Below are 12,554 nucleotides of genomic sequence, written 5' to 3' on the forward strand. Positions count from 1 at the left end.
AGGGAATTGGTGAAGCCTCTCAAGGCTGCCCAGGGAGGGGAAGGTTTTGGGGGGGATAAGAAGTGATCCAGACACTGAAATTTCTGGATGGTGGCAGAGTTACCAGATCTAAGCTAGTAATTAAGCTTAGAAGTGTCCATCCAGGTCCCCACATTTGTACCCTAAAGTTCACAGTGGGGAAGGAACCTTGACACAAGCACATTAGGATGACCTCACTCACTTGTCTATATTTTCTATCAGTGTTGTCACTTGCTTCAGTTGTGATGACTGATAAATTTCTAGTCAAATTTGTCTGTTTCGCCATGTTCATTTAAATAGTTTCCTAACGACTTTAGTCATTAACAGAACATACATATTATAAGCACCCTCAATATATGGAATTAAACTATGATACAGCAGCATTTGATTAAGCATATCCTACTCTCCAGCCCCTTAACATCATGAAAAAGAGGCTGGGGGTTGAAATAGGGAATTAGAAAACTTGTACTTAATAGGTATACAAAGAAATCCCTTGTTTACATTTTTACACAGGGAAATTGAATGGTTCAAAAAACTAGTAACAATGTGAAGGTTTAAGAACAAATATCTGTTTTTTTTCATTCTGTGTAAAGAACTAATACACTGTTATGGAGTTAAATACACATTTATGAATAACAATAGTTTTTTCAGTTTTAGGTCACCAGTCTAAATATAGGACAGGTCAATAGTTATTGAAAGTTGTTATCATTTGCTGCTTCTTCACTGGCTTCTGTGAAATGTGTTGATGTCTCTGTAAAATTCTTATCGGTGCCTAGATCACATCTGCCATCATATTTGGTGCTGACTGGCATCTTTGGAAGACACAAACCATCATGGAGATTGTACTATCTTTTCACGCCAATAAGTGATCTCTCCATGTCAGAGTTGAGGCACATAGCAGCGTAATGTGTGGATGCTTCTACTGGTTCTCGGAAAGCAATAGGCAGATATAGTATGCAACTAAATTTTGAATATGGATAAAATAAGTTCTTATTACTAGATGCCCCAAATTCTGGCACAATTTGGAACAACTTGACTTAGGAGGTCAGGGACTGGAATATCTGGACTCTTGTAGATTTGTCTAGGTTGTCTTATTTCTAACATGCCTGAAAGCAGAGTATTTAGGCACTAATCAAATCAGAACAGAGGTGAATCAACAGCAACTTGTCTTCTTTGTCTATGCAGTTAATATCACACCCTCATGAGCCAGTTTTAAAATGACTGCTGAGCTTTTGCATACAAGCTACTATAAACTGTGCTTAAATACTGAACCCATCAGCTATAACACACCTGACAAATACAACTGTCTTGAGATGTGACACAGACCAAACTTTTTTTTTTTAAGAAGGTCTTCAGCTGAACTGCAGGCACACTAAACTACCTAAACGAAACAGATGGTATGATGATGATCTCATGTTGTAGTCTAGACAGGCTGATAAAATGACTACATAACAGAAAGAAATTAGTCTCTAAATAGGATAAAATAGACATTTTGGTGAAGATAAACAAAAAGGTTTGGCAGGGGTTTAAAATAACAATTAAAAATAATAAATCTGAAAATGCTTTTTTGGAAAACATCCATCAGTCATGTTTGCCCTTTGATATTGTGTGAAATAGTTTTTACTATGCCAGAAACTTAAATTAATCAAAAAACATATACACCTGTTGGATACAGAAGTAAATCTGTAGCCACTCAAGATCCCATAGTTGTTACTGTGTTCTACTCTGTGGCTGCTAGGAACTTCATGGACAGCACTTAAGCACATGCTTAACTTTAAGGACATGCCTAAATCCCATTGCCTTTAACGTTAAGCATGTATCTAAGTGCCGGTCTGAATGGAGATGCTTTTCTCAATTGGGGCCTCTTTAAGCACCATACGTTCTGTGCAAAACTAGCACAGTAGCACTAAACATCCAGAAAATGGGTGCGTGAACTCAAAGTAGTGTTATTGCCACCTGGTCCTGCACATTACACCCCTTCAAAGGACAGTGGTATTGACTCAATACCCAACATTTCTCTGGGACTCCTGGATGGGCCCTTCTCATCCTGTGCCCCCAAGCAGACAATGGCAGACATCCCAAATCTGGCTCTTACCATTTGTTAGGAAAATCCAAGTGGGTGCTTTATGATTTTTCAGTACACCACAGATACACGTTCTTTGTCTATTCTTTGTTTATTTATAAGCCTTTCTTTTCAATTTCAGGGAGCATTTTTGCTGTTACAGTTTTTATTTCTTTTTTTGTTTTATGGAGTTTTATTTTTTTTTTTCATGATTTAATCTGAAATATCCCATAGCTCAGTAATCTGATCTGGCATGCTTATGCAAGAAGATGCTAGGATTAAAAGCAAGTGCCATACAATATTCAGAAGCTGGTAATCTCTCCTTTACAGTAGTATGAAACTCTCATTTTTAGCTATGGTGGAGAAATTCTGGCTAAAGTATATAGCTGGTTGAGGCCTGAGTATTGCTCATCCTGCACTACTGAGCCAAGTAATTTTGGAGAAAGAAGGAAGCATTTTTCTGGTAGCTGTTTTTTTAAAATGGTTATTGTTTGAAACAGTTCAGAAGTTTGGAATGTTACAAGTGATCCAGAAGGAGATAGATTAGTGTGTAGAGAGAAGGTATGCGGCAAAAGGTTCAAACTAAATGCAGTTTATCATTTGATTCCATTATTTGTCACATGGATATTGCCATCATATATAGGAAGTCAGGTGGTTTTGTACCAATTTTAATTAGTTTTGAATCTCATTACGTTGATATAAACAATAGGTGACTTTTTAATTATTAATTTTGTCACTTTTTATATGTGTGGTGGGCAGACCACGCATGTGTGTGAGAAAGAGAGGGGAGGGGAAAAATACATCATAGTGTGGTGTAATATACAGGCATGAGTTTGGAATTTTTTCATTACTCACAAGTTGCAAAATCACAAATGAGTCATACACATCATCCAGAATGACTGCTGATAAACCCTAATGGGTGAGGCCAAACCCCAGAGGGAACCTAGACCAAGGACCCTAATTTCATCAAAATGTGTATGATCCTGTTTTGAACATCTGCCCATACCACTGTGACTAGAACTGTAAATGGATAGAGCCTAGTTTGTAGGCACAGTTGGCAGAGTACCATTTTTTAACGAAACTCCCGAACCATACCATATGTATTTTGTATTTATCATATATTTCACAGAAACACAATTTTCGGAATATTTTGAAGAAATTTAATTTTATTGGACTATTTATTGTATCCTGTAAAGCCAGGTGGCTAAATCCAAGTGTGCAGAGCTCTGAGAGAAAAGTTAAAACTAATAAATGTCAAATACTCCACAAATGACCTAAAATAGTTTTTTCTTGAATTAAAACTGTGACTCATCTAAAGACTGGTGTCTCGGGCCCTTTCAGGCTGAAAGTAAATGCTGAATTTGATTGGAAAAAGAGGAACCTACATTTCTCAAAAGGATTAATACCCCCATGCGTGTGGCACAATCACCCTGAGATAGCCCCCTTGCATCCAGGCATAACTTGGTTGGTATCCTCAGCTCCAGCGCCTCATCCTGGCTGTCTGCCTGCCTCTGGCTCCAGGCCTTTCTGTGGCTCAGCCCTCCAACCAAGTCATAATGTTCAAACCCCTACCAGGGTGTCACGAACAAGTCAGAATGAATCTAAATAATTCTTCTGATTTTTATGTCTAGAAAAAGTGTTCTGAAACAGGGCTGTACATTGCCCAACCTGGACCACAGGCAGGGGTAATTTGAGGCAGGAAAATCCACATTTTGAAGTTCCAGAAGAAGAAATATTTCTCTGGTAGGTTATTTTTTAAAATGGCAGCTTCTCAAGTTAGGAATGTTAGCATAAGTCCTGGAAAGATAACTTAGAGGAAAGATTCTAGGCATGTGATCAGTGCCGGTGCCGGTGCCTGTGCGGTTTATCACACCGGTGTCACCTCCACGTTTCTGGAGGTTAAGTGAATATATACATATACACACATATATTAAATACATTACAGCTGCATTGTGCCTTTTGGCAAGCACCCTTTCTGCTAAGCCTTGGGATGTTTTGCTGTACTGTTTGCTATACACCATCCCATTAAAAAAAAGTGACCTATGCTAATATTTCATTTCCACATTTACAATAAATTGCTATAATCAGCTTTTCTGTCATTTAAACTGAAGTTCCTATGATAGTTTTAAACTATAATTTTTAAGGGTCAACTATATCGTACTTTATTATTAGATGTCTAAACTCCAGTGTAGAGAAATTCTATAGTGAAAGTGAAGCTGTCTTTTCCCCAGTATACTTCAGTGTATCCTTATTTGGTAATCACCCAGGCATATGGTCTGCATCATAACATCTGAGGCGTGCATTCTGAGTGTATTAAAGTCATCCTTGCTGACACATGGACTAGTTCAATTATATTGGGAGTGATGGGTAGCTGGTTTTTTGGTGCTGGCAAAGAGATATCAAGTAAATAAGTGTTGTAAAAAAAAATACAGTAGGGGGTTTATGGGACTTATGTAAAGCACGTTATAGTTCGTGGAAGTTTTAATTGACTTCAGGGCACTTAGCCAGTGCCCTGCCAATCTGTTTGTGTAGACAGTTTTCATGAGAAATATTAAAAACTGTAAAGAAAAAGTAACGAGGTAATAAATGCTGGGCCAGCACCTTTTGAGGGTAGTCCTTTATTTTATGGTACAATATACTAGCATTTGATGTAAAAATAGAAAAGGATACTGGACCACTTCCCTCCTCAGTTACATGAGTGCATGCTCACTGGCTTTAACTACCAGAATTTGGCCCACTGTATTAACAACGCAAAGATACATTTTTTTAAAACAGTGTTAAGGAGCAACTTTGTGCTTTTTAGTCTTGTTGGTTAGCTCTGTTTTACAGTGTTTGCTTTTTGAGCTGGAGCTAACGTAGTTCAAGACCTTTTAGTTTAAGTATTTGACACTTAAAGGTGTCCCTTAAGTAGTACACTTCAGCCACTGTAAATAGAAGCTCATGTTCCAGTTCCAGGAAACAGAAACTTGAAATGAGCTAACAAGCTTTTCAGTCGGTGGATATTATCTGATCACTCCTTTATAGTTGGATCCCATGGACTCCCATGATTTTTTGAGTGTTTAATTGTTGAAGTTACAGTAATTATATGAAAATTAAGTTTAGTGAAAATAAATAAAAATATTTTCTTTTTCTTCAGTTATCTAGAAGCATATGCGCTCACTTACTGGATGCAGACCCAGCCTCAGTGATGGATGCTTTCATCATCTCCAAATTGGACTACTGGAACATGCTGTACCTTTGGCTGACTCTGAAGTCCACTTTGAAAACCATATCCGGTTCAACAAAGAGGTGAATTGGTGCTAGGTGGAGCTCATCGCACCAATACTCCACACTCAGCTGCAACTGTCTCTCCAAAGCCAGGTGCATTTCAATACTCTGTCCCTGAGTGTTTTATTTGAACTGCTAAATGGGACACAGACTAGCTCGCCAAGGCCCTGATGCTTCAAATACTTCATAACTTTACACATGAGGAGTCCTATTAAACTTAGTGAGACTATTCATATCAGTAAAGTTAAGCATGTGCATGTATAAAAGATCAGGGCCTAAGAAATGTTTTTTTACTTTATATGGTAATAGGTGCATTCAACAGGGATACTGAGGCTGATGGAGTACAAGCTCAGATTTGACGGGACTAGAGGCGAGGCATTCTCAGTGGAGGTTCCTCAGCTTTGGAATTAATTTCCACTACAGATTAGTCTGAGTCATGGCATCTTTATGGTATGATGCAAGACATCGTCCTGCAAAAAACAAACAAACAAACAAAAAAACTTCTCTTAAAAACTGAATTGTGAAATAGACCCATCTCCATGCTCTAGAAAGTTAACTTTAATCTGAGGGGAAAAAAGATGGAAGCTTCATTCATCCTCCTTGAAGATATTGATATACTTCTAAATGTGTGTGATTACATTCAGATGGTACAGGGATGGGTCTCTTTGAAATACATGTGATAGTGATAATAATCTGCCAGGAATTAATGTCTGAGTTTCTTCTGATGTTTTTAGAGTAGTTCTGAATGTGACACTTAGATGTGAAGACAGAAGCCATAGAAGTATTTAAATTAAATTGTATAAATACATTTAGTTCTCCAGTCTCTCTGTTCTATGCTAGTGGCCCACAGTTTGGTAATTATTTTTTTTTCCATTTGAGTTTGGAGTTGGCACAGTAAGGTATTCAATCACCAGATATGGTCCGTAAATTATCACCATCATATACTCTCTGAGGTCCATGATATTTTTTCCCAGAAGATTCCAGATATTTTTTTTGTTGCTTAAAGGATGGTACTCTCTACAGTTTGATCCTGAAGAGCACTTGCAGGGATTTAGAGGCAACATTTAAAACTCTCTCCTGATCCTGTTTTGAATCTTCACCCAGGTTCCTGGCGCAAACATTACTATAATTTCTCTTGTTCTTGTTCATTAAATTGTCCAATTTGGGGACTAGATATCAATAATTCCAAAATCAGAGGTCACTTTCTTGCATTTCCAACAACATTGTAGCTACATTTCAGTGGTGGATGAACTGATTCCTGTCTATGTAAAGGTTGCAAAGTGCTTTAAGATACTAGTTTATAATGTAATAAATATGTTATATCTAGGTCCTGATCCTTCAACTGATAGCATATGGTAAGACTGCTGTACCTGTGAGAGGCCTCACTGACTTCTGCCCAGGCCCAGCTGCTTCTTGCTCACACTGTCATTTGCTAGATTGTGACTCACTCTTCAGGGCAAAGAGTATGTCTTTCTGTATGTTTGTGCATTTCCCAGTGTAATGGACCCTGATCCTAATAGGGGTATCTGTGTGCTATTGTAGTACAAAATAATGAACAACAATTATTAGTGAAACTGGGCAGAAGGGGAAAAAACAAAAGGCATTTCCACAGAGGACAGAGATAGACCAGTACGAGACAGACCACTCAGTTTCTGAAGTGATCATTTTGGTTATAAGTTGGAATTTTAATACCAGCCATGAACAATGGTAATTTCAATGTAAAACAAAACGGACTCCAAAAGACATATTAGTTTTCTAGCAAGCTATGAATTATCTATATAGAAACTGTCCTGCTAGCTAATCAAATTAGTTTATTTTCTATTGTATGCATTACTTATCATTTATTTTAGCTCCACTCTTTGTTTTTTATTTTGATAGGTATAGCTTCTAGTCATTGTGATCCAGACAGAGATATTTAGGAAATTCCAATTCATAGCAGCATCTGACTTTATTTTATTCTTTTGACATCTCTTTATTGCTAATATTAATTATAAATTCTAAACCAACATCCTTCCAGCCAACCCTTGCTTCTCTCTCTCTGGATCAATGGAGTCTCAAAATCTTGTCTTTTTAATTTTGATTTTTAGTTAGTCCAATAAAGTGATTTACCTACATCATTGCATTTTTCCTTATTCTTTCTCTAACATAATTACTACTTCTGTATCAAAAATAAGCACTTAGAATACTTTTGGTTATGTTTCAAACCACAATGGGTTAGTTTTATACTACAAACCTAAACTCTAGTCTCTGGGTACGTCTACACTGCACGATTATTTCGAATTAGCTTAAACCGATATTACAAAACAGATCTAATAAAATCGGTTTAGCGCGTCCACAGTGGGATCCCGAAATCGATTGTTTGCGTCCATGGTCCAAAGCTACCATCGATTTCAGGAGCGGTGCACTGTGGGTAGCTGTTCCTCAGCTATCCCATAGTTCCCACTTCCGTGTTGAGAGCACAGTGCCTGATGGGGCAGAAAACACTGCCCCGGGTGGTGCTGGGTACAGCCTCACCCCTCCCTTTGTGAAGGCAGCAGACAACCCTTTGGCGCCTTTTTCGCGGAGTGCATTGAGCAAACGCCATAGCACAGCAATCTTTCCCTTTTTTTTTTCACGTGGTGGTGGGGGGAAATAAACTGAGGAGCTGTTCCCTGAACCACGCCAGACACTGTGTTTGAACCTACAGACATTGGGAGCTCAGCCAAGAATGCAAATAATTTTCAGAGACTGCTGTGGACTGTGGGATAGCTGGAGTCCTCAGTACCCCCTCCCTCCCTTCATGAGCGTCCATTTGAGTCTCTGGCTTCCCGTTACGCTTGTCACACAGCGCTGTGTATCCTGGAGTTTTTTATTCAAACGCTTTGGCATTTCGTGTTCTGTAACGGAGCTGGATACAACAGATTTGTCTCCCCATACAGCGATCAGACCTAGTATCTCCCGTACGGTCTATGCTGGAGCTCTTTTTCGATTTCAAACTGCATCGCCAGCCGTGCTGATCAGAGCTCCACGCTGGGCAAGCAGGAAATGTAATTCAAAAGTTCGCGGGGCTTTTCCTGTTTACCTGCCCGCTGCATCCGAGTTCAGATTGCTGTCCAGAGCGGTCAGTGCTGCACTCTGGGATGCCGCCCGGAGGCCAATAACGTCGATTTCCGTCCACATGAACCCTAATCCGAGTTATCACTATCGAATTTAGCGCTACTCCTCTCGTTTGGGAGGAGTTCCGAAATCGATTTAAGGAGCCGTTTAACTCGATATTAATGACGACGTCATGTGAACGGATACAGCGTTAAATCGGTATATCGGCCATTAAACCGATTTAGAGTCGCAGTGTAGACCTCTGTCTCTGTCTGTCTCTCTCTAGCTAGACTTGGAAAGATAAGAATTTTATCTGTAAATATTGGTAAACACAGATTTCACTGTACACACACAAACAAATGCAAAAATATTTCCATCAATAATAATCAAATTTTAAAGATAGGCAAAGTAAGTAAAATGGTGCTTGAGAACTTTTATCAGAGTTTGATTTAAGGATATTTACGCTGTAAATTTTGACATACAATGTTGACAATTTACGTTTAAATTATTATAAAGCCTCAACTATTTGAATCTCAACATCTACTGTCATTAAATATTTTTTCTCTGACCCTGCCCATAATTTCCGGCAACTGTGAAAATTTAAATTGGTAAAAATAAAAAGATGCTTAAATTAAACATAGATATTATCTGTCAAAATTATAAAAACATCAAAACTGATTTCTGCCAGGCCTGTATACAGCTATAGTTTTCACAAGCAATTATTGATTTGGGGTGTCCAAATAGAAGGACTGGGGATGCGTACTTATCACTTGGATGAGATATGCATTCATAAGTGAATGAATATATGCATGAGTATGTATATGTGTATGTACATTTATATATGGAAATATATCATGTAAGTTTTTAATTTCAAAAATAATACTATATACGCATATATGTACGACTATTTTAAACATGAGAAACTTACACACACATGAATGTACATCTCATCCAAGAAATATGTCCATATGTGTGTCATCCAAAGCAAACTATGTACCATAATACTCAACAAATGCTCAAATTAGCGATCCTCAAATGAAAACAAATCAAATTAAAAAGGCCGATGACTGTTTTTTAAAGCTCTCACTCAAATCACTGTACATTGCAGCTATTCATAGTCTCTCTATAAAACCATATTAATTAATTCTGTAAATGTTATTATCTATTATTTAATTGTATAATTATTTTGTTAAATATAGAAAGCATTTTGTGATGCTCTGGCATGAAAGATCTGATAAGAAAGATTTATGTCAAATACCCGGTTATACATTATTGCAGATTAGCCATAAACTTTAAAACAAAAGGAGTGGCAGAGTAATAAGTGTTTACAATGTTCACGTTTAATGAGTAACAAAAAATATATTGTAACACTGGTGTAAAGTGTTTCATTTTTAAAATACTAGTGTAAAGATTAAAAAATACAATTGCAAAAACCTTTTGGATCTTATATCAAAACTACTTTATTCCATTTTTAAAATGGTATAAATTAAGACTGATGTTTCAGTCCACATTTTTAACTTTAAATGCAATTTTTCTGGCCTTTTTGTGTGGTTTTGAGTCAGACCCACAACACTTCTTATATCTCCAGAAAAAAATGGAGTTAATTATTTCAATAATCATTTTTGATTATTATTATTAGGTATAGCATGGACAGCAAATTGTCTGTGGTCTGCTACAACCAACTGATTTTACATTTCAACCAAAGAAAGACCAAATCCTTTGAGAAATTTATCTCAGAAAATAAGGTTAAGCAGAGACTAGCTGAGATGAGATTTTGGTACTGGCTTACAGGGTTTTTCACCTCTAGGTCACTGATTCAGCTTCAGCCCTGATTTGATATGACTGAAAGTCAACACCTTCAGAAAACCTTCTAATTTTTTTCTGTGACAGGAATGAATGACTGCCAGAGCTCAAATGTCTTTCACCCTCTCATTCTCTCTCTCACTTACTCTCTCTCTTTTTTCATTTCAACAATCTCTTCATTCTCTCATTCCTGCTCCTTCCTATCACTTAATGACTCACTTTCCCTCTTCAGCCATTCCATACCCCAAATTCAGTATTGCCTCTTCCCCACACTGATTATCTCCTTTTGCTTTCTTTTTCCTCTTCCATTTTTCTGCTCCCATCCCCCACTTTCTCTCTTGCTTTCACTGTGTATATGTGAAAGACTCAGAAAGAGGGAGAAATAGAGGAAAAAACAGAGGTACGGAGACACCCAGAAAGACAGACTGAAGGACCAACTAAGAAAGAAGAAACAAAAAGAGGGAGTAAGGCAGGAAGATGAAGAGGCACGGAAAGACAGAGGCTGTGTCTATAGTAGCCTAATTTCTGAAAAAGAATTCCACCAGCATTAGCATCAGTGCAACTCCAAATGTTAGCAACACAAGGAATGCTAGTGTGGACAAGAAAGACTCCAGGTGGGTGCCAGCATTTTAACCACTGTAACATAAACCTGCTCAGAACAGGTCTAGTCCTTTTTTTATTTTAAGACTCTCCTTGGCCCAACCAACATCACTTACTCATTTACCTGTGAAAAATGGGAGTAAGGTTTTGTTACAGGTAAGTGCTGAATGTGGCTGCTTTTGCAAATTGATGATTTGCAGCTCTTCACTCTCCCTTAAAGCAAACAGTTGATTTTAAGGGCTGGTCTACACACAATTTGTGTACTAATGTACCTAAACTGATTTATTTAAATCTGTGAACAAACTGTGTGGAGACAAGGCCTAAGTTAGACTATACTTTGTACTTAATTTTCTTGTAGCTGTTCTGAATGTATTCTACCTGGCCATATCCAAACACTAATCCTTTTCCCTGAAGATATGCCCTTCTCAGCCTCTCCACCAAACTCTTGAACCACTCCCAGTGTACGTCCTCTTACACTTCTCTTCACACATGACACATCTCTTCAGCTGCTATACAACTTTTTGCCCTTCTCATCACTGGTGCAGATGTTGTCCTTGAAATGTCAGCTTTAGGTTTAGACCAAAACCTGTATAGAAATCAATTCCATCTTACTTTGCAAAGGAGTAATATAAGGTAAATAACTTGGGAAAAATCACATTAGAATTTATTGTTTAAAATTATAACAATCTTTGCTTTAAAATATTTGCTTAAAAAACCACAGCTTTTAAAATCTACAGAAATATTCATGATACTCTAAATTTTGCTTAATTAAGCCATTCAATACTTAGCATTTCACAAAAGTACAACATATACATGAATTCTACGTACAGTTAAATGACTGATGTAATTTTAGCACTAAATGGAAGATTAACTATAAATTTGGCTACAGTGTTCTTCAGATCACATGATAAAATGTGGATAAAGCAGATGACTTAGAGAGTAAAAGTTCAGAGAATAAAGCTTTACAGTGAATGCAGGAGCCTTGATTCTGTTCAATAGGCGTGCAAGCTTCTTTAGCTCAGTTGATCACTGGTTTTAACAATGCACTTTATACTCAGTGTTGATTTTTCCTTTTTCCTGTGAGGCATTTATTCCATCTCTACTGCATACTGCCCAGTCAATTATTGGGATCAGCAAAGCAATGATGGGGAAAAGGAGAGGGAGCTTTTTAAATTCTCTCTCTACCAAAAGAATTGCTCGCTCCAGTTCCTTCCTTCCTTTCTTTCTTTCTTTCTTTCGTTCTTTCTTTCTTTCTTTCTAAAGACGCTTAAAACTAGGATATGCATGAGTTGGTTAAAGTATTTTATCAGCTGAGTGCCAATTTCAAATTTCCAGCTCTAGTATAAGCAGCCTTTGTATAAGCAGTTCCTCCATTTCCCCCACTCCTTTTCCTTCTCTGTATTTTGGAATCTTGTTATGGAAGAGCAAGTCTTCTCTGAATTTGTTACCATCATGGTGGAGGATTAAATCTGGGATCTATCCTGTGTTCAAAAAAGCCATTTTAGACTATTAAAAATACTCTCTTGGCCAGAAATTTTAACATGTCAAGAGGACTCCAGTACAAGAGCTAAGGTGAAAAAGCTACAGAGTAACCCAAATATCCTAAAAGAACTTGCTTCAATATAGAAATCCCCTCCAACCACACCCCCTAGTTGTCACCTACTACCCCACTCTGGAACCTATACGGGGATATCCTTAAACAGCTACAACCCATGCTCAGTGGAGATCG

This window comes from Chelonoidis abingdonii, chromosome 10 (assembly GCF_003597395.2).
Source record: "Chelonoidis abingdonii isolate Lonesome George chromosome 10, CheloAbing_2.0, whole genome shotgun sequence".
Classification (NCBI taxonomy): Eukaryota; Metazoa; Chordata; order Testudines; family Testudinidae; genus Chelonoidis; species Chelonoidis abingdonii.